We start from the raw sequence: 19,331 nt of genomic DNA, 5'->3' as shown, positions 1-19,331 counted from the left end.
TACTGCCTGTCTACTTGTCATTTCCCCTCTCCCTACCTCTTTACTGCTCGTCTACTTGCCATTTCCCCTCTCCCTACCTCTCTACTGCCTGTCTACTTGCCATTTCCCCTCTCCCTACCTCTCTACTGCCTGTCTACTTGTCATTTCCCCTCTCCCTACCTCTCTACTGCCTGTCTACTTGTCATTTCCCCTCTCCCTACCTCTCTACTGCTCGTCTACTTGTCATTTCCCCTCTCTACTGCTCATCTACTTGTCATTTCCCCTCTCCCTACCTCTCTACTGCCTGTCTACTTGTCATTTCCCCTCTCCCTACCTCTCTACTGCCTGTCTACTTGTCATTTCCCCTCTCCCTACCTCTCTACTGCTCGTCTACTTGTCATTTCCCCTCTCTACTGCTCGTCTACTTGTCATTTCCCCTCTCCCTACCTGTCTACTGCCTGTCTACTTGCCATTTCCCCTCTCCCTACCTCTCTACTGCTCGTCTACTTGTCATTTCCCCTCTCCACTGCCTGTCTACTTGTCATTTCCCCTCTCCCTACCTCTCTACTGCTCGTTTACCTGTCATTTCCCCTCTCCCTACCTCTCTACTGCTCGTCTACTTGCCATTTCCCCTCTCTACTGCTCGTCTACTTGTCATTTCCCCACCCCCTACCTCTCTACTGCTCGTCTACTTGTCATTTCTCCTCTCCCTACCTCTCTACTGCTCGTCTACTTGCCATTCCCCCTCTCCCTACCTCTCTACTGCTCGTCTACTTGTCATTTCCCCTCTCTACTGCTCTTCTACTTGTCATTTCCCCCCCTACCTCTCTACCTCGTCTACTGTCATTTCTCCTCTCCCTACCTCTCTACTGCTGTCTACTTTTCCCCTCTCCCTACCTCTCTACTGCCTCGTCTACTTGTCATTTCCCTCTCTACCTCTCTGCTCGTCTACTTGTCATTTCTCCTCTCCCTACCTCTCTACTGCTTGTTTACTTGTCATTTCCCTCTCCCTACCTCTCTACTGCCTGTCTACTTGCCATTTCCCCTCTCCCTACCTCTCTACTGCTCGTCTACTTGTCATTTCCCCTCTCTACTGCTCGTCTACTTGTCATTTCCCCTCTCCCTACCTCTCTACTGCCTGTCTACTTGCCATTTCCCCTCTCCCTACCTCTCTACTGCCTGTCTACTTGCCATTTCCCCTCTCCCTACCTCTCTACTGCTCGTCTACTTGTCATTTCCCCTCTCTACTGCTCGTCTACTTGTCATTTCCCCTCTCTACTGCTCGTCTACTTGTCTTTTCCCTCTCCCTACCTCTCTACTGCTCGTCTACTTGCCATTTTTCCCTCTCCACTGCTCGTCTACTTGCCATTACCCCTCTCCCTACCTCTCTACTGCTCGTCACTTGCCATTTCCCCTCCCTCCTCTCTACTGCCTGTCTACTTGTCATTTCCCCTCTCCCTACCTCTCTACTGCCTGTCTACTTGTCATTTCCCCTCTCCCTACCTCTTTACTGCTCGTCTACTTGCCATTTCCCCTCTCCCTACCTCTCTACTGCCTGTCTACTTGCCATTTCCCCTCTCCCTACCTCTCTACTGCCTGTCTACTTGTCATTTCCCCTCTCCCTACCTCTCTACTGCCTGTCTACTTGTCATTTCCCCTCTCCCTACCTCTCTACTGCTCGTCTACTTGTCATTTCCCTCTCTACTGCTCATCTACTTGTCATTTCCCTCTCCCTACCTCTCTACTGCCTGTCTACTTGTCATTTCCCCTCTCCCTACCTCTCTACTGCCTGTCTACTTGTCATTTTCCCCTCTCCCTACCTCTCTACTGCCTTGTCATTTCCCCTCTCTACTGCTCGTCTACTTGTCATTTCCCCTCTCCCTACCTGTCTACTGCCTGTCTACTTGCCATTTCCCCTCTCCCTACCTCTCTACTGCTTGTCTACTTGTCATTTCCCCTCTCCACTGCCTGTCTACTTGTCATTTCCCCTCTCCCTACCTCTCTACTGCTCGTTTACTTGTCATTTCCCCTCTCCCTACCTCTCTACTGCTCGTCTACTTGCCATTTCCCCTCTCTACTGCTCGTCTACTTGTCATTTCCCCTCTCCCTACCTCTCTACTGCCTGTCTACTTGTCATTTCTCCTCTCCCTACCTCTCTACTGCTCGTCTACTTGCCATTCCCCCTCTCCCTACCTCTCTACTGCTCGTCTACTTGTCATTTCCCCTCTCTACTGCTCTTCTACTTGTCATTTCCCCACCCCCTACCTCTCTACTGCTCGTCTACTTGTCATTTCTCCTCTCCCTACCTCTCTACTGCTCGTCTACTTGCCATTCCCCCTCTCCCTACCTCTCTACTGCTCGTCTACTTGTCATTTCCCCTCTCTACTGCTCGTCTACTTGTCATTTCTCCTCTCCCTACCTCTCTACTGCTCGTTTACTTGTCATTTCCCCTCTCCCTACCTCTCTACTGCTCGTCTACTTGCCATTTCCTCTCTACTGCTCGTCTACTTGTCATTTCCCCTCTCCCTACCTCTCTACTGCTTGTTTACTTGCCATTCCCCCTCTCCCTACCTCTCTACTGCTCGTCTACTTGTCATTTCCCCTCTCCACTGCCTGTCTACTTGTCATTTCCCCTCTCCCTACCTCTCTACTGCTCGTCTACTTGTCATTTCTCCTCTCCCTACCTCTCTACTGCTCGTCTACTTGTCATTTCCCCTCTCCACTGCCTGTCTACTTGTCATTTCTCCTCTCCCTACCTCTCTACTGCTCGTCTACTTGTCATTTCTCCTCTCCCTACCTCTCTACTGCTCGTTTACTTGTCATTTCCCCTCTCCGTACCTCTCTACTGCTCGTCTACTTGTCATTTCCCCTCTCTACTGCTCGTTTACTTGTCATTTCCCCTCTCTACTGCCTGTCTACTGCTCGTCTACTTGTCATTTCCCCTCTCCCTACCTCTCTACTGCTTGTCTACTTGTCATTTCTCCTCTCCCTACCTCTCTACTGCTCGTCTACTTGTCATTTCTCCTCTTCCTACCTCTCTACTGCTCGTCTACTTGCCATTCCCCCTCTCCCTACCTCTCTACTGCTCGTTTACTTGTCATTTCCCCTCCCTCTCTCTTCCTCCTTCCGTCTTTCTCACCCTCCCCTGCGGTTTTAGCAGTGTTTGTCATATTCCCATGGCTGAGAGGAAAGAGCATGGAACTCTATTCCCTTTACAGTTCACTACATTAGACCAGGGCCACTAGTGCACTACTTTAGACCAGGGCCACTAGTGCACTACTTTAGACCAGGGCCCCTAGTGCACTACATTATTCCAGGGCCCCTAGTGCACTACTTTAGACCAGGGCCCCTAGTGCACTACTTTAGACCAGGGCCACTAGTGCACTACTTTAGACCAGGGCCCCTAGTGCACTACTTTAGACCAGGGCCCCTAGTGCACTACTTTAGACCAGGGCCCCTAGTGCACTACATTAGCCCAGGGCCCCTAGTGCACTACTTTAGACCAGGGCCCCTAGTGCACTACTTTAGACCAGGGCCCCTAGTGCACTACTTTAGACCAGGGCCACTAGTGCACTACTTTAGACCAGGGCCACTAGTGCACTACTTTAGACCAGGGCCCCTAGTGCACTACATTAGACCAGGGCCCCTAGTGCACTACATTAGACCAGGGCCCCTAGTGCACTACATTAGACCAGGGCCCCTAGTGCACTACTTTAGACCAGGGCCCCTAGTGCACTACTTTAGACCAGGGCCCCTAGTGCACTACTTTAGACCAGGGCCCCTAGTGCACTACTTTAGACCCGGGCCCCTATGGTTCTAGTCAAAACTAGTGCACTATAAAAGGGTAGGGTATATTAGGGTGCCATTCGGACGCTGTTCATCATGTCTGTCTGCAGCAGGAGAGTGAGATCACTCCGCGTGCCTAAGACCAATGGCTTCTGAGACGCCAAGACAGAACCAGCCCACCAGCCGAGAGATGGAGATGGAGACAGAGAGTGAGAGAGAAAGATGGAGGGAGGGGGGAGAGAGAGAGGGGGGGGGGGGAGAGGGAGAAAGAGATGGGCACAACAATGGGCCTCTGGATCAAGTCACCTTATCTCTATGCATTCAAATTGCCATCAATAAAATGCAATTATGTTCTTTGTCCGTAGCCTATGCCTGCCCATACCATAACCCCACCGCTACGGGGCACTCTGTTCACAATGTTGACATCAGCAAACCGCTCGCACACACAATGTCATACACGCTGTCTGCCATCTGCCAGGTACAGTTGAAACGGGGATTCATCCGTGAAGAGCAGACTTCTCCAGCGTGTCAGTGGCCATCGAAGGTGCGTTGTTTGCCCACTGAAGTCATTTACGACCTCGAATTGCAGTCATGTCAAGACCATGGTGAGGACGACGAGCATGCAGATGAGCTTCCCAGAGACTGTTTCATGACAGTTTGTGTAGAAATTCAGTAGTTCAAACCCTAAGTTTCATTAGTTGTCTGGGTGGCTGGTCTCAGACCATCCCACAGTTTCATTAGTTGTCTTGGTGGCTGGTCTCAGACCATCCCACAGTTTCATTAGTTGTCTTGGTGGCTGGTCTCAGACCATCCCACAGTTTCATTAGTTGTCTGGGTGGCTGGTCTCAGACCATCCCTCAGTTTCATTAGTTGTCTTGATGGCTGGTCTCAGACCATCCCTCAGTTTCATTAGTTGTCTGGGTGGCTGGTCTCAGACCATCCCTCAGTTTCATTAGTTGTCTTGGTGGCTGGTCTCAGACCATCCCTCAGTTTCATTAGTTGTCTTGGTGGCTGGTCTCAGACCATCCCTCAGTTTCATTAGTTGTCTGGGTGGCTGGTCTCAGACCATCCCTCAGTTTCATTAGTTGTCTTGGTGGCTGGTCTCAGACCATCCCTCAGTTTCATTAGTTGTCTGGGTGGCTGGTCTCAGACCATCCCACAGTTTCATTAGTTGTCTTGGTGGCTGGTCTCAGACCATCCCTCAGTTTCATTAGTTGTCTTGGTGGCTGGTCTCAGACCATCCCACAGTTTCATTAGTTGTCTGGGTGGCTGGTTCCATTAGTTGTCTGGGTGGCTGGTCTCATTAGTTGTCTGGGTGGCTGGTTTCATTAGTTATCTGGGTGGCTGGTCTCATTAGTTGTCTGGGTGGCTGGTCTTAAGACCATCCCGCAGTTTCCTTAGTTGTCTGGGTGGCTGGTTTCATTAGTTGTCTGGTCTTAGACCATTCCTCAGTTTCATTAGTTGTCTTGGTGGCTGGTCTCAGACCATCCCTCAGTTTCATTAGTTGTCTGGGTGGCTGGTCTCAGACCATCCCACAGTTTCATTAGTTGTCTGGGTGGCTGGTCTCAGACCATCCCACAGTTTCATTAGTTGTCTTGGTGGCTGGTCTCAGACCATCCCTCAGTTTCATTAGTTGTCTGGGTGGATGGTCTCAGACCATCCCACAGTTTCATTAGTTGTCTTGGTGGCTGGTCTCAGACCATCCCTCAGTTTCATTAGTTGTCTTGGTGGCTGGTCTCAGACCATCCCTCAGTTTCATTAGTTGTCTTGGTGGCTGGTCTCAGACCATCCCTCAGTTTCATTAGTTGTCTTGGTGGCTGGTCTCAGACCATCCCTCAGTTTCATTAGTTGTCTTGGTGGCTGGTCTCAGACCATCCCTCAGTTTCATTAGTTGTCTTGGTGGCTGGTCTCAGACCACCACTGGCGTGGTTACACATGGTCTGTAGCTGTGAGGCCGGTTGGACGTACTGCCAAATTCTTTAAAACGACGGAGGCAGGTAGAGCAATTAACATTCAATTATCTGGCAACAGTTCTGGTGGACATTCCTGCAGACCGCATACCAATTGCACACTCCCTCAAAACTTGAGACATCTGTGGCATTGTGTTATGTGACAAAACTGCACATGTAAGAGTGGCCTTTTAGTGTCCCCAGAACAAGGTGCTGGTGTGTAATGATCATAGTGTTTAATCAGCTTCTTGATATGCCACACCTGTCAGGTGGATGGATTATCTTGGCAAAGGAGAAATGCTCACTAACAGGGATGCAAACATATTTCTGCACCAAATATGAGGGGAAAAGCTTATTTTAAAAATTTCACCCCTTTTTTCTCCCCAATTTTGTGGTATCAGTCTTGTCTCATCGCTGCAACTCCCATACGGACTCGGGAGAGGCGAAGGCCGAGAGCCTTGCGTCCTCCGAAACACAACCCAACCAAGGCGCACTGTTTCTTGACAGAATGCCCGCTTAACCCGGAAGCCAGCCGCACCAATGTGTCGGAGGAAACACCGTACACCTGGCGAGTCGCTAGTGCGCGATGAGACAAGGATATCCCTGCTGGCCAAACCTTCCCCTAAACCAGACAACGCTGGGCCAATTGTGCGCCGCCCCGTGGGCCTCCCGGCCGGCTGCGACAGAGCCTGGACTCGAACCCAGAATCAAAAGGTCCGCATGTGCTCTCTGTGTGCATCAAAACACTGCCTGTAACCACGTTTTCATCCAGTTTTTATGCGAGTAAAGTCCTAAGGTATTAAAAAAAAGTTGTGATAGAAAATTGTATAATTGCTGACAGAAAAATGTATTACGTGAGAAATTGGCGTTGGAAACACCTTTCATCTGTAAATGTTGATTTAATAACCATGATATTGTTGTAACGCGATGACATGGTGTGTGGTCCTCCCACTGAGACTTGTGAAACCATGCGGTGAATTAGGCTACAGATGAAATAACCTCTGATGAACCTCACAGGGTGGGGAAAGTGAACGGTGGGGATCTTGATGCTCCTTTCCAATTAAAGGGTCTTATTCTGATGACATGATGATTGACACTATTATTCTCTCTGTTATCCATAATAATGTCATCATGAAGACAGCCAACCCGTACTGCATAACCACACTGTATCTTACTACATTTGCACGCACTGTATACAGATTTTTCTATTGTAATATTGACTGTTTGTTTATCCCATGTGACACATGTTGTTTTTGTCACCAGGTCGCAGTTTTATTTTGGCCAGGTCGCAGTTGTACATTTTCCAACAATTGTTTACAGGCAGATTATTTCACTTATAATTCACTGTACCACAATTCCAGTGGGTCAGAAGTTTACATACTGTGCCTTTAAACAACTTGGAAAATTCCAGAAAATTATGTCATGGCTTTAGAAGCTTCTGATAGGCTAATTGACATAATTTGAGTCAATTGGAGGTGTACCTGTGCCTCTTTGCTTGGCATTATGGGAAAATCAAAAGAAATATTGATACTTCCACAAGTCTGGTTCATCATTGAGAGAAATGTCCAAATGCCTGAAGGTACCACGCTCATCTGTACAAACAAGAGTACGCAAGTATAACCACCATGGGACCACACAGCCTTTATACCGCTCAGGAAGGAGACGCGTTCTGTCTCCTAGAGATGAACGTACTTTGGTGCAAAAAGTGCAAATGAATCACAGAACAACAGCAAAGGACCCTGTGAAGATGCTGGAGGAAACAGGTACAAAAGTATCTATATCCACAGTAAAACGAGTCCTATATCAACAAAACCTGAAAGGCCGCTCAGCAAGGAAGAAGCCAATGCTCCAAAACCGCCATAATAAAGTCAGACTACGGTTTGCAACTGCACATGGGGACAAAGATTGTACATTTTGGAGAAATGTCCTCTGGTCTGATGAAACAAAAATAGAACTGTTTGACCATCGTTATGTTTGGAGGAAAAAGGTGGAGGCTTGCAAGCCGAAAAACACCTTCCCAACCGTGAAGCACGGGGGAGGCAGCATCATGTTGTGGGGGTGCTTTCCTGCAGGAGGGACTGGTGCACTTCACAAAACAGATGGCATCATGAGGCGGGACAATTATGTAGATATATTGAAGCAACATCTCAAGACACCAGTTAAAGCTTGGTTGCAAATGGACAATGACCCCAAGCATACTTCCAAAGTTGTGGTAAAATAGCTTAAGGACAACAAAGTCAAGGTATTGGAGTGGCCATCACAAAGCCCTGACCTCAATCCTATAGAACATTTGTGGGCAATACTGAAAAGGCGTGTGCGAGCAAGGAGTTCTACAAACCTGACTCAGATTCACCAGCTCTGTCAGGAGGAATGGGCCAAATTCACTCAACTTATTGTGGGAAGCTTATGGAAGGCTACCAATTTAATTTAGAGGCAATGCTACCAAATACTAATATTCTGACATTTCACATTCTTAACTGACCTAAAACAGGGAATTTTTACTAGGATTAAATGTCAGGAATTGTGAAAAACTTAGTTTAAATTTATTTGGCGAAGGTGTACGTATAGATGTGTGTGTGTGTGTGTGTGTATGTATGTGTGTGTAGAGAGACAGAGAGAGATAGCCCTGTTTAGTGATTTCCCATGACTACAAATCAGACAATATGAAGCGAAACACACAGAGGATGAAAAGGTTTCTTTAAAACAGCTACTCGCTGGGGATAACAGAATAATAACGTCTCCTTTTGATATTGGTTGTGCTTCTCACTGCGACTGGTTCTACTGACAGCGTCTATAAGAAACAGGTGGTGGTGACATGCGGTTGATTAATCTACCATAGTATAGCCTACTTCTCCATATCATAAGTAAGCATTTCACGCTAAGGTCTCTACACCTGTTGTATTCAACATTTCACGGTAAGGTCTCTACACCTGTTGTATTCAACATTTCACGGTAAGGTCTCTACACCTGTTGTATTCAGTGCAGGTGACAAATAACATTTGATGTCTCACCTTTCTCAGCTCTACAGAAAACCAGATGGTGGATCTGATGTTTGGCTGAAAATAGGAATTTAAGGACTGTGCCTTTAAAAGCCACTTTTTGAGTCTGATCAAGAACCCAAGATCCGCCTGAGAACAACTCTAGTCTGGAGTCAAGAAGTCCAAAACAGCTTATAGATTCCAATGAAATAAGTAAAGTGGCGATCTGACCGGCTAGCTATGTAGTCCAGCGCGCGCACACACCCCCGAGATCCCAGAATTCCTACGGTTCTTTTACACGGCCCCCTACTCTCAGTCTGCCCTGATTTGCTGTGGAGTGACCCTTCAATCAGGAGGTGGGAGGGAGCCTGCGGCCCTGTGAGTGTGTGTGTGTGTGTATAAACAGCTATGTGCACTGGGACACCTGTGAAGATGGCTGATGAATGCTTTATTCAACACAGTAAAACCCTGGTTCTCCTGCTACTACTCATGTTATGTCATAAATATATGTAATTTCATTTTATAAATATATGTCATTTCATTTTATAAATATACAGTGGGGCAAAAAAGTATTTAGTTAGCCACCAATTGTCCAAGTTCTCCCACTTAAAAAGATGAGAGAGGCCTGTAATTTTCATCATAGGTACACTTCAACTATGACAGACAAAATGAGAAGAAAAATCACATTGTAGGATTTTTAATGAATTTATTTGCAAATTATGGTGGAAAATAAGTATTTGGACAATAACAATTATACAATTACAGGCCTCATCTTTTTAAGTGGGAGAACTTGCACAATTGGTGGCTGACTAAATACTTTTTTGCCCCACTGTATTTCATTTTATAAATATGTTATTTCATTTTCCGTCACCTGTGACAGAAGAGAATAGAGGAGGAGAAGGGAGGAGAGAGGACAATAGGTTATAGATGTTGAAGTTGTGTGAGATGTGACAGAGGTCCAGACCAGACGCATCACAGGTAGGTAGGTAGGTAGGTAGGTAGGTAGGTAGGTAGGGTGTCTGTCTGTCTGTCTGTCTGTCTGTCTGTGCACTATTTAGGGAATAGTGTGGAGGTGGCCCGACAGGCCTGGACTCCCAAGGGTTAGGTGATAATTGGTCTAGCTGAAGAAGGGTATGAGGGGCAGAGTGGAGAGACGAGGACAGGACACACCGGTAGCATTTGCCGATCAAGAGTACTCAGCATCTCTGAACACAGTGCCGACCGTAATTTGCAAACCAATTATTCATGTAGAGACGGACAAACATTTGGGCAGTCAGAAGCCCACCGGCTGGTAATCCCTAAAACATACTGCGCCAAACAAATGGTGAAGGAACGGCAGACAGTCACGTGGTGTGGTGTGTTTTCTCCTTAATGAGATTAGCCCACTGCACACCAGGGAATCCAGGTCAGATGCAAATGTGCAAGCTCGATGTCTGTGTGCGTGTCTGTGTGCGTGTCTGTGCGCGCGTCTGTCTTGTGCGCGTGTCTGTCTGCGCGTGTGTCTGTCTGCGCGCGTGTCTGTCTGCGCGCGTCTGTCTGTCTGCGCGTGTGTCTGTCTGCGCGCGTGTCTGTCTGCGCGCGTGTCTGTCTGCGCGCGTCTGTCTGCACGCGTCTGTCTGCGCGCGTCTGTCTGCGCGCGTCTGTCTGCGCGCGTCTGTGCGCGTGTCTGTCTGCGCGCGCGTCTGTGCGTGCGTGCGCGCGTCTGTCTGCGCGTGTGTGAGTGCGTGTCTGTGTGTGCGTGTCTGTGCGCGTGTGTGTAAACTAGACATCTGTGTGTGGCAGACATGCTAGGCTGATTAAATTAGAGGTGCCTCAGTCTCGCCCCATATGAAATGAAGCAGAGGCTTTTTTAAAAATATCAAGTCACCCACACCAACCCCCCTCCGCTCCTCACTTCTGTCCTCCTCTGTCTAGCCACATGTCCCCCCCTCCTCTCCCCCTGTCTACTCTCCTCTTCCCCTCCTGCTTTGTAAATTTCTCCCTCTTGCAGGGTAATTCAGCCAGAGACAGTTGTGCTTCACTAACACTGTCAGAGTGCACTGCACCACCCAGACAGTCACAAGACAACCTGTCACAGATAGTCACAAGACAACCTGTCACAGACAGTCACAAGACAACCTGTCACAGACAGTCACGAGACAACCTCACAAGACAACCTGTCACAAGACAAGTCACAAGACAACCTGTCAAGACAACCTGTCACAGACAGTGACAACCTGTCACAAGACAACCTGTCACAGACAGCGACGACACAACCACAGACAGTCACAGCCAGACAACCTGTCACAGACAGTCACAACCTGTCACAGAGACAACCTGTCACAGACAGTCACGAGACAACCTGTCACAGACAGTCACGAGACAACCTGTCACAGACAGTCACGAGACAACCTGTCACAGACAGTCACGAGACAACCTGTCACAGACAGTCACGAGACAACATGTCACAGACAGCCACAAGACAACCTGTCACAGACAGCCACAAGACAACCTGTCACAGACAGCCAACAGGGACTGTATTTACATGACCACCACCCAGACAGTCACAAGACAACCTGTCACAGACAGTCACAAGACAACCTGTCACAGACAGTCACAAGACAACCTGTCACAGACAGTCACAAGACAACCTGTCACAGACAGCGACGACACAACCTGTCACAGACAGCCACGAGACAACCTGTCACAGACAGCCACGAGACAACCTGTCACAGACAGCCACGAGACAACCTGTCACAGACAGCCACGAAACAACCTGTCACAGACACTCACAAGACAACCTGTCACAGACACTCACAAGACAACCAGCCACAAGACAACCTGGCACAGACAGCCACAAGACAACCTGTCACAGACAGCCAACAGGGACTGTGTTTACATGACCACAGCACCAGGCAGCCGCAGCAGCACTACGATCTAGAACACAGAAATGACTAGTGTAAGAAACCACCAATATATTACTCATGTAAAACTATCACATGACGACATGACGTGAAATGTATCGAGCGACAGATACTACATCAATACAAAAACAATACTGTTGTAAAGACAATACATGTGAGTTAACTACATTCTAGATATCTATACTATTGATATCTATACTATTGAAAACACATTTGTTTGTAATGAGTACTGTTTTCATTCTAGCCCAATACCAGTGATGAGGAGGTAGATTAGAAGAATGGTTTCAGGTGTTTGTGTAGAGATGAGACAGTGGTCATTTGTCAGAAAGATCCTGATTGACTGACTTGTTTGGCTATTTGCATAACCGCAGACAGATACAATGTGTGTGTGTGTCGTAGACAAGAGACTGTGTGTACACTCAGGAGATAAAACATGTTAATCTGTCTACTGCAATTCCTTTAACCTTGAGGGCTGAGTGTGTGAGTGTGTGTGTGTGTGTGAGTGTGTGTGAGTGGGTGTGTGTGTGTGTGTGTGTGTGAGTGTGTGAGTGTGAGTGGGTGAGTGTGAGTGGGTGTGAGTGGGTGAGTGTGTGTGTGTGTGTGAGTGGGTGAGTGTGTGTGTGTGTGTGTGAGTGTGAGTGGGTGAGTGTGTGTGTGTGTGAGTGTGAGTGGGTGAGTGTGTGTGTGTGTGTATGTGTGTGAGTGTGTGAGTGTGTGTGAGTATGTGTGTATGTGTGTGAGTGGGTGAGTGTGTGTGTGTGTGTGTGTGTGTGTGTGAGTGGGTGAGTGTGTGTGTGTGTGTGTGTATGTGTGTGAGTGTGTGAGTGTGTGTGAGTATGTGTGTGAGTGGGTGAGTGTGTGTGTGTGTGTGTGTGTGTATGTGTGTATGTGTGTGAGTGTGTGAGTGTGTGTGTGAGTGTGTGTGAGTGTGTGTGAGTGTGTGTGTGTGTGAGTGTGTGTGTGTGTGTGTGTGTGTGTGTGTGTGTGTGAGTGTGTGTGTGAGTGTGTGAGTGTGTGTGTTAAAGAGCGACTGCCCCTAAAAAGCATCTAATCCCTTTGAAAACGGCCCCGTGGCATCGACATGTCATTTACTCTAGTGTCAAAACGCACTACAAAGTGTAAATACGATCATTTTTTTGTCATAAAGTCAGTCTCGTCTAAAAGGGCGTTTGCAACCTCAACTCGCCCACTTCGCTTCCCTTCATTGAATGGGGCTCTGTTGTTTGATTGACCCAAAGTGTTCAAGGAACGGCAGACTGAAGAGCCTCCATTGTGTTACAGTAGATCCACTTCAAATTAATGAAATGTTTAGACTATTGTATGGAGAATTGTACTCATCTAGTTTGCAGTGTGACTCACGAGACTAGGGGCTCCTGAGTCGCGCAGCGGTCTAAGGCACTGCATCTCAGTGTTAGAGGCGTCACTACAGACCCTGGTTCGATTCCAGGCTGTATCACAACAGGCCGTGATTGGGAGTCCCATAGGGCGGCGCACAATTGGCCCAGCGTCGTCCGGGTTAGGGTTTGGCCGGCATTGTAAATAGGAATTTGTTATTTATTTTACCTTTATTTAACAAGGTAGGCCAGTTGAGAACAAGTTCTCATTTGCAACTGCAACCTGGCCATGATAAAGCAAAGCAGTTCGACACATACAAGAACAGAGTTACACATGGAGTAAACAATAAACAAGCCAATAACACAAACAGGTCAATGACACAGTAGAGAAAAGAAAGTCTATATACAGTGTGTGCAAAATGCATGAGGAGGTAGGCAATAAATAGGCCATAGGAGCGAATAATGACAATTTAGCAGATTAACACTGGAGTGATAAATGAGCAGATGATGATGTGCAAGTAGAGATACTGGTGTGCAAAAGAGCAGAAAAGTAAATAAAATTAAAAACAGCATGGGGATGTGGTAGGTAGATTGGGTGGGCTATTTACAGATGGACTATGTACAGCTGCAGCGATCCGTTTGCTGCTCAGATAGCTGATGTTTAAGGTTGATGAGGGAAATAAAAAATCTCCAACTTCAGCGATTTTTGCAATTTGTTCCAGTCACTGGCAGCAGAGAACTGGAAGGAAAGGCGGCCAAATGAGGTGTTTAATATGAGTCTGGAAGGAGAGTTTACAGTCTAGCCAGACACCTAGGTATTTATAGGTATTAACTGACTTGCCTAGTTAAATACATTTTAAATTAATAAAAACTAAAAATATTAGTTACTACTGCCATTACTACTGATGAGCTATCAGCCAAAATGAAAAGACACCGGGATTAGATGGTTCTCCTATAGAATTCTCTGAGCCGGGCGATGCCTCGCTTTCTCCCTCTCGTCAATGACCGTCTAAAACAGCTTCCTCATACTTTACATCAGGCAGCTAATACTTTACTGAAAAAGAAGGATAAAGACGTTTTGCTCCTCCCATAGACATGTCACTTTTAAATGTTTTTAAATGTTGATTATATTAATTCTGCACCTAGAATCTCATCCACACAGACCAACCTGGTTTTGTGCAGGGTCGTCTCTCTCCTGATCATTTACGTAGATATATTGACATTCTTTGTCATACTAGTGATCTTAAGACCCCAAATGTTTTCGCTCTTGATGCTGAAAAAGCATTCGACAGAGTGGAATGGAAGTACTTTACTTCTATTTTGGTCCATTATTTATCTCTTGGATTCAAATTCTTTATAATTCACCAACAGCAGTAGTTAAAACCAACACACAATACTCAACCCACTTCCTGTTGTCTAGAGGGACAAGGCAAGGCTGTCTGACCAGTGCACAACTTTTTGCTTTGGTCATAGAATCCCTTGCCGTTATGATTAGATCCCATGACCAAATTAAAGGAATTCCAATTGGAAAATAATAGCATGTTATATCATTGTATGTCTTGCTCTCTCTCTTCGACTCCTCATACTCAATTCCAGTGCTCCTATCACTGCTTGAAGAGTTTGGTAAACTATCTGGATAAAGTAAATTGGTCCAAGACAGACATTCAGCTTATATTTGTATAAATTGAACTCCATTCTAGTTATTAAACAGGTTCCTTCCTACTTCTCTTCTGGGCAGAGTTAATGTCATCAAAATGCCAATATTACCAACATTTCTTTATTCGTTTCAGAATCTGCCAATTTCACCCCTCTGCATGAAACATGTAGAGCCTCTTCTCATTTATTTGGAATAACGAATAACCCAGAAATCATTTTTAGGTCCTGTATCTTCCATATAAGGTGGGTGGTGTGAATTTACCTAAAACATGACTATTGTGAAGCCCAACAACTCGCCCAAGTTAAACAATGGGTTTCTCCCTCATTAAGTTCTTGGAAAAGGCTAGAATCCTTTGACATTTTACAATACGAGTTGAAATACATGCCCTATTTTTGGCCTGCAAGAGTTATAGAAGATTACGAATAGCCCAGCAATTCTGAATAGTATACAAGTATGAAAAGCAACTAATAAATGACAGGGTAACAATGCCTCTCTCTCCCCTTTTGCTCCTAAATGGGCAAATCTCTGCTTTTCATCCTGTTTTAACGATGATACCATTTAAATCCTGGCACAACAAAGGTTTAAGGGAAATGTACCACATCTTCCAGGATGGAACTTTGTTATTTTCAACAAGTACGTGAACTGTATTCCATCTAAACATTTGTTTTCACATGGTTAGATTGAAACAAGGTTCTCTTGTGAAACACTAATAATCTAAACGTGGTGTCCTAACTGAATAGTAGTGAAAAAAACTGTCAAGTGTATTTCTAAGGTTTATAAATTGCTGTTAGATCATTATTTTTTACATTTTATTTAACCAGGTAAAACCCATTGAGGTTAAAAACCTCTTTTGCGAGGGCGACCTGGCAAGAAGTCAAAACAGGGAAATAGCAGCGTGTCCCCGTTAAATATTACAGAAAAATACAGACACACAAAAGACAACGTGTCACAGGTTACAGATACAATTGAAGATTAGAAACAACGGCAGTTTTCACAAACAGTGTTGTTGATCAGAGTCTTAAAAACAGACAACGACACCAACTCCTCTAACTTGTGAAGCATGTTCCAGGATGAAGGGGTATTATGGGGGAAGGATTGTTTCCCCATCTCAGTTCTAGCCTGAGGACAGCAGTGTCTCTCATATGCCAGTAGACAGATGCTACTGGATTCAAAAGGGAAAAAGATTTACAGGTTGAAATAAGCAGAGAGAATGGTATTGTATATGTTAGAAAGCATACAAATGTTCCTACAAACTCAGACAAACTCTCTCGGTTTAAAACCAGGCACAGAGTGTACTATACACCAGAACAACTTCGCAAATGAAAAAAAAAAAAATGTTTAATTTACATTTTTTATTTAACTAGGCAAGTCAGTTAAGAACAAATTCTTATTTACAATGACGGCCTACCGGGGAACAGTGGGTTAACTGCCTCACACTTAGCTTGTGTCTGTTTGGGAGTAGTGAACTAGATCCATGGAACAAGAATCAGAAAAAAATATATTGATCTGTCTGTTCTCATGGCAAAGACATGTCTATCATTATTCTGGAAATCAGATAGTCCTGCTACTTTAACCCTCTGGATAAATGAAATATTTACACGGAACAAAAATATAAATGCAAAATTTAAAGTGTTTGTCCCATGATTCATGAGCTGAAATAAAAGATCCCAGAAATCTTCCATACGCACAAAAAGCTAATTTCACTCACATTTTGCGCACACGTGTTCACATCCCTGTTAGTGAGCATTTCTCCTTTGCCAAGCTAATCCATCCACCTAACAGGTGTGGCATATCAAGAAGCTGATTAAACGACATGATCATTACACAGGTGTACCTTGTGCCGGGGACACTAAAGGGCCACACTAAAATGTGCAGTTTTGGCACACAACACAATGCCACAGATGTCTTAAGTTTTGAAGGAGCACACAATTTGTATGCTGACTGCAGGAATGTCCACCAGAGCTGTTGCCAGAGAATAAAAGGTTAATTTCTCTACCATAAGCCGCCTCCAACGTTGTTTTAGAAAATTTGTCAGTACGTCCAACCGGCCTCACAAATGCAGACCACGTGTATAGCATTGTATGAGCGAGCCGTTTGGTGATGTCAACGTTGTGAACAGAGTGCCCCATGATGGCGGTGGGGTTAATGGTATGAGCAGGCATAAGCTACGGACATCGAACACAATTGCATTTTATCCTGCAATTTACCACATGGCTGTCTATTGTATCACCCTGTCACAGACCCCCCCCAGTCAAGACCACCTCATAAGATGAGGAAGAACATTGTTTATGAGGATTGCCTGCTGCAGTTGGTTGAGAAATGTCATTTTTTCAGCCAAACATGCAACATAGAGAGAAGACCACCTCAGCATCACGTAGACATGCCCTCCCTGTGAGCATCCCTATCAATCAGAGATGGGCAGCTCCAGTCCTCGGGGGCCAGAGTGGTGTCACACTTTGATCACATCCCAACTGAATTCTAAACTGAAGATCATGATTAGTTGATTACTGGAGTCAGATGTGATAGCTGGGGCAAAACCATTTAGAGTTTTGTCCCCATTCACCTTCATAATCTAGCCTGGAAGAACCTAGCCTGATCCCTGTGTTCTCCATTCTATTACACGTTACGTTTTATGATATTTGAAGTGAAATAGTAAGGTGAACACAGCGATCAGGTTGGTTTCACCAGGCTAATCATAACCACCATTGATAATGTAATCAGTCTGTGTGTGTGTGTGTGTGTGTGTGACCAAGCAGTACCTTTGATGAGGGGCCAGGAGCTGATCTATGCTGCTATTCTCATCAATGGGGCTCTGGCAAAGACCTCACCTCCAGCCTCACCTCTTGTCTGCTCACCCACGGTTGATGATGGGGAGACCAGGTTTAGGCTGAGCTTTTAAAACTTCAACATAGTGTATGTATTTTTATATTACCTATCCTAACTGCTATTGGTAATAGAACAGTGACTGTGTATGTGTTCTCAGATGCATCTATTGAGCCAACACATGGAGACTTGCAAGATGATGTGATGAAGTCCAGACTGACAGACAGGCTTGATACTGATGTCTCTGAATGGAGAGAGACCTGGCACTCTGACAGACAGGCAAGATACTGATGTCTCTGAATGGAGAGAGACCTGGTACTCTGACAGACAGGCTTGATACTGATGTCTCTGAATGGAGAGAGGCCTGGCACTCTGACAGACAGGCTTGATACTGATGTCTCTGAATGGAGAGAGACCTGGCACTCTGACAGACAGGCTTGATACTGATGTCTCTGAATGGAGAGAGACCTGGCACTCTGACAGACAGGCTTGATACTGATGTCTCTGAATGGAGAGAGACCTGGCACTCTGACAGACAGGCTTGATACTGATGTCTCTGAATGGAGAGATGCCTGGCACTCTGACAGACAGGCTTGATACTGATGTCTCTGAATGGAGAGAGACCTGGCACTCTGACAGACAGGCTTGATACTGATGTCTCTGAATGGAGAGAGACCTGGCACTAGGTATTACAATTCTATTAGACAACTTTTACATGGATTGTCTTTTTGTATTATTGAATTGAATGTTATCAGTCAAAATGAGGAGGGATAGTTGATGTTTAAAGGAAGGTATCAACTCTGACATGTTACCATGGTAGCCCCATTATCACCAGACAGGAAGGTATCAACACTCTGACATGTAAACATGGTAGCCCCATTACCACCAGACAGGAAGGTATGACGACTCTGACATGTTACCATGGTAGCCCCATTACCACCAGACAGGAAGGTATCAACACTGACATGTTACCATGGTAGCCCCATTATCACCAGACAGGAAGGTATCAACACTGACATGTTACCATGGTAGCCCCATTATCACCAGACAGGAAGGTATCAACACTGACATGTTACCATGGTAGCCCCATTATCACCAGACAGGAAGGTATCAACACTGACATGTTACCATGGTAGCCCCATTATCACCAGACAGGAAGGTATGACGACTCTGACATGTTACCATGGTAGCCCCATTACCATGGTAGCCCCATTATCACCAGACAGGAAGGTATCAACACTGACATGTTACCATGGTAGCCCCATTATCACCAGACAGGAAGGTATCAACACTGACATGTTACCATGGTAGCCCCATTACCACCAGACAGGAAGGTATCAACACTGACATGTTACCATGGTAGCCCCATTATCACCAGACAGGAAGGTATGACGACTCTGACATGTTACCATGGTAGCCCCATTACCACCAGACAGGAAGGTATCAACACTGACATGTTACCATGGTAGCCCCATTACCACCAGACAGGAAGGTATCAACACTGACATGTTACCATGGTAGCCCCATTACCACCAGACAGGAAGGTATCAACACTGACATGTTACCATGGTAGCCCCATTACCACCAGACAGGAAGGTATCAACACTGACATGTTACCATGGTAGCCCCATTACCACCAGACAGGAAGGTATCAACACTGACATGTTACCATGGTAGCCCCATTACCACCAGACAGGAAGGTATGATGACTCTGACATGTTACCATGGTAGCCCCATTATCAACACACAGGAAGTTATGACCACTGACATGTTTGATAAGGTATCTCCATTATCACCACACAGGAAGGGATGACCACTGACATGTTTGATAAGGTATCCCCATTATCACCACACAGGAAGTTATGACCACTGACATGTTTGATAAGGTATCTCCATTATCACCACACAGGAAGGGATGACCA

The 19,331-nt window shown here is 45.9% G+C and overlaps 1 protein-coding gene across 5 annotated transcripts in view; it reads right to left on the bottom strand.

Moving 5' to 3' along the window:
• Window positions 1-19,331, bottom strand: part of dym (dymeclin) — a 231,371-nt gene that overhangs the window by 47,851 nt on the left and 164,189 nt on the right. The gene's annotated exons all lie outside the window — the stretch shown is intronic.

Source organism: Oncorhynchus nerka, linkage group LG22 (assembly GCF_034236695.1).
Source record: "Oncorhynchus nerka isolate Pitt River linkage group LG22, Oner_Uvic_2.0, whole genome shotgun sequence".
Classification (NCBI taxonomy): Eukaryota; Metazoa; Chordata; class Actinopteri; order Salmoniformes; family Salmonidae; genus Oncorhynchus; species Oncorhynchus nerka.
This window is presented reverse-complemented; position numbering and strand designations above follow the sequence as displayed.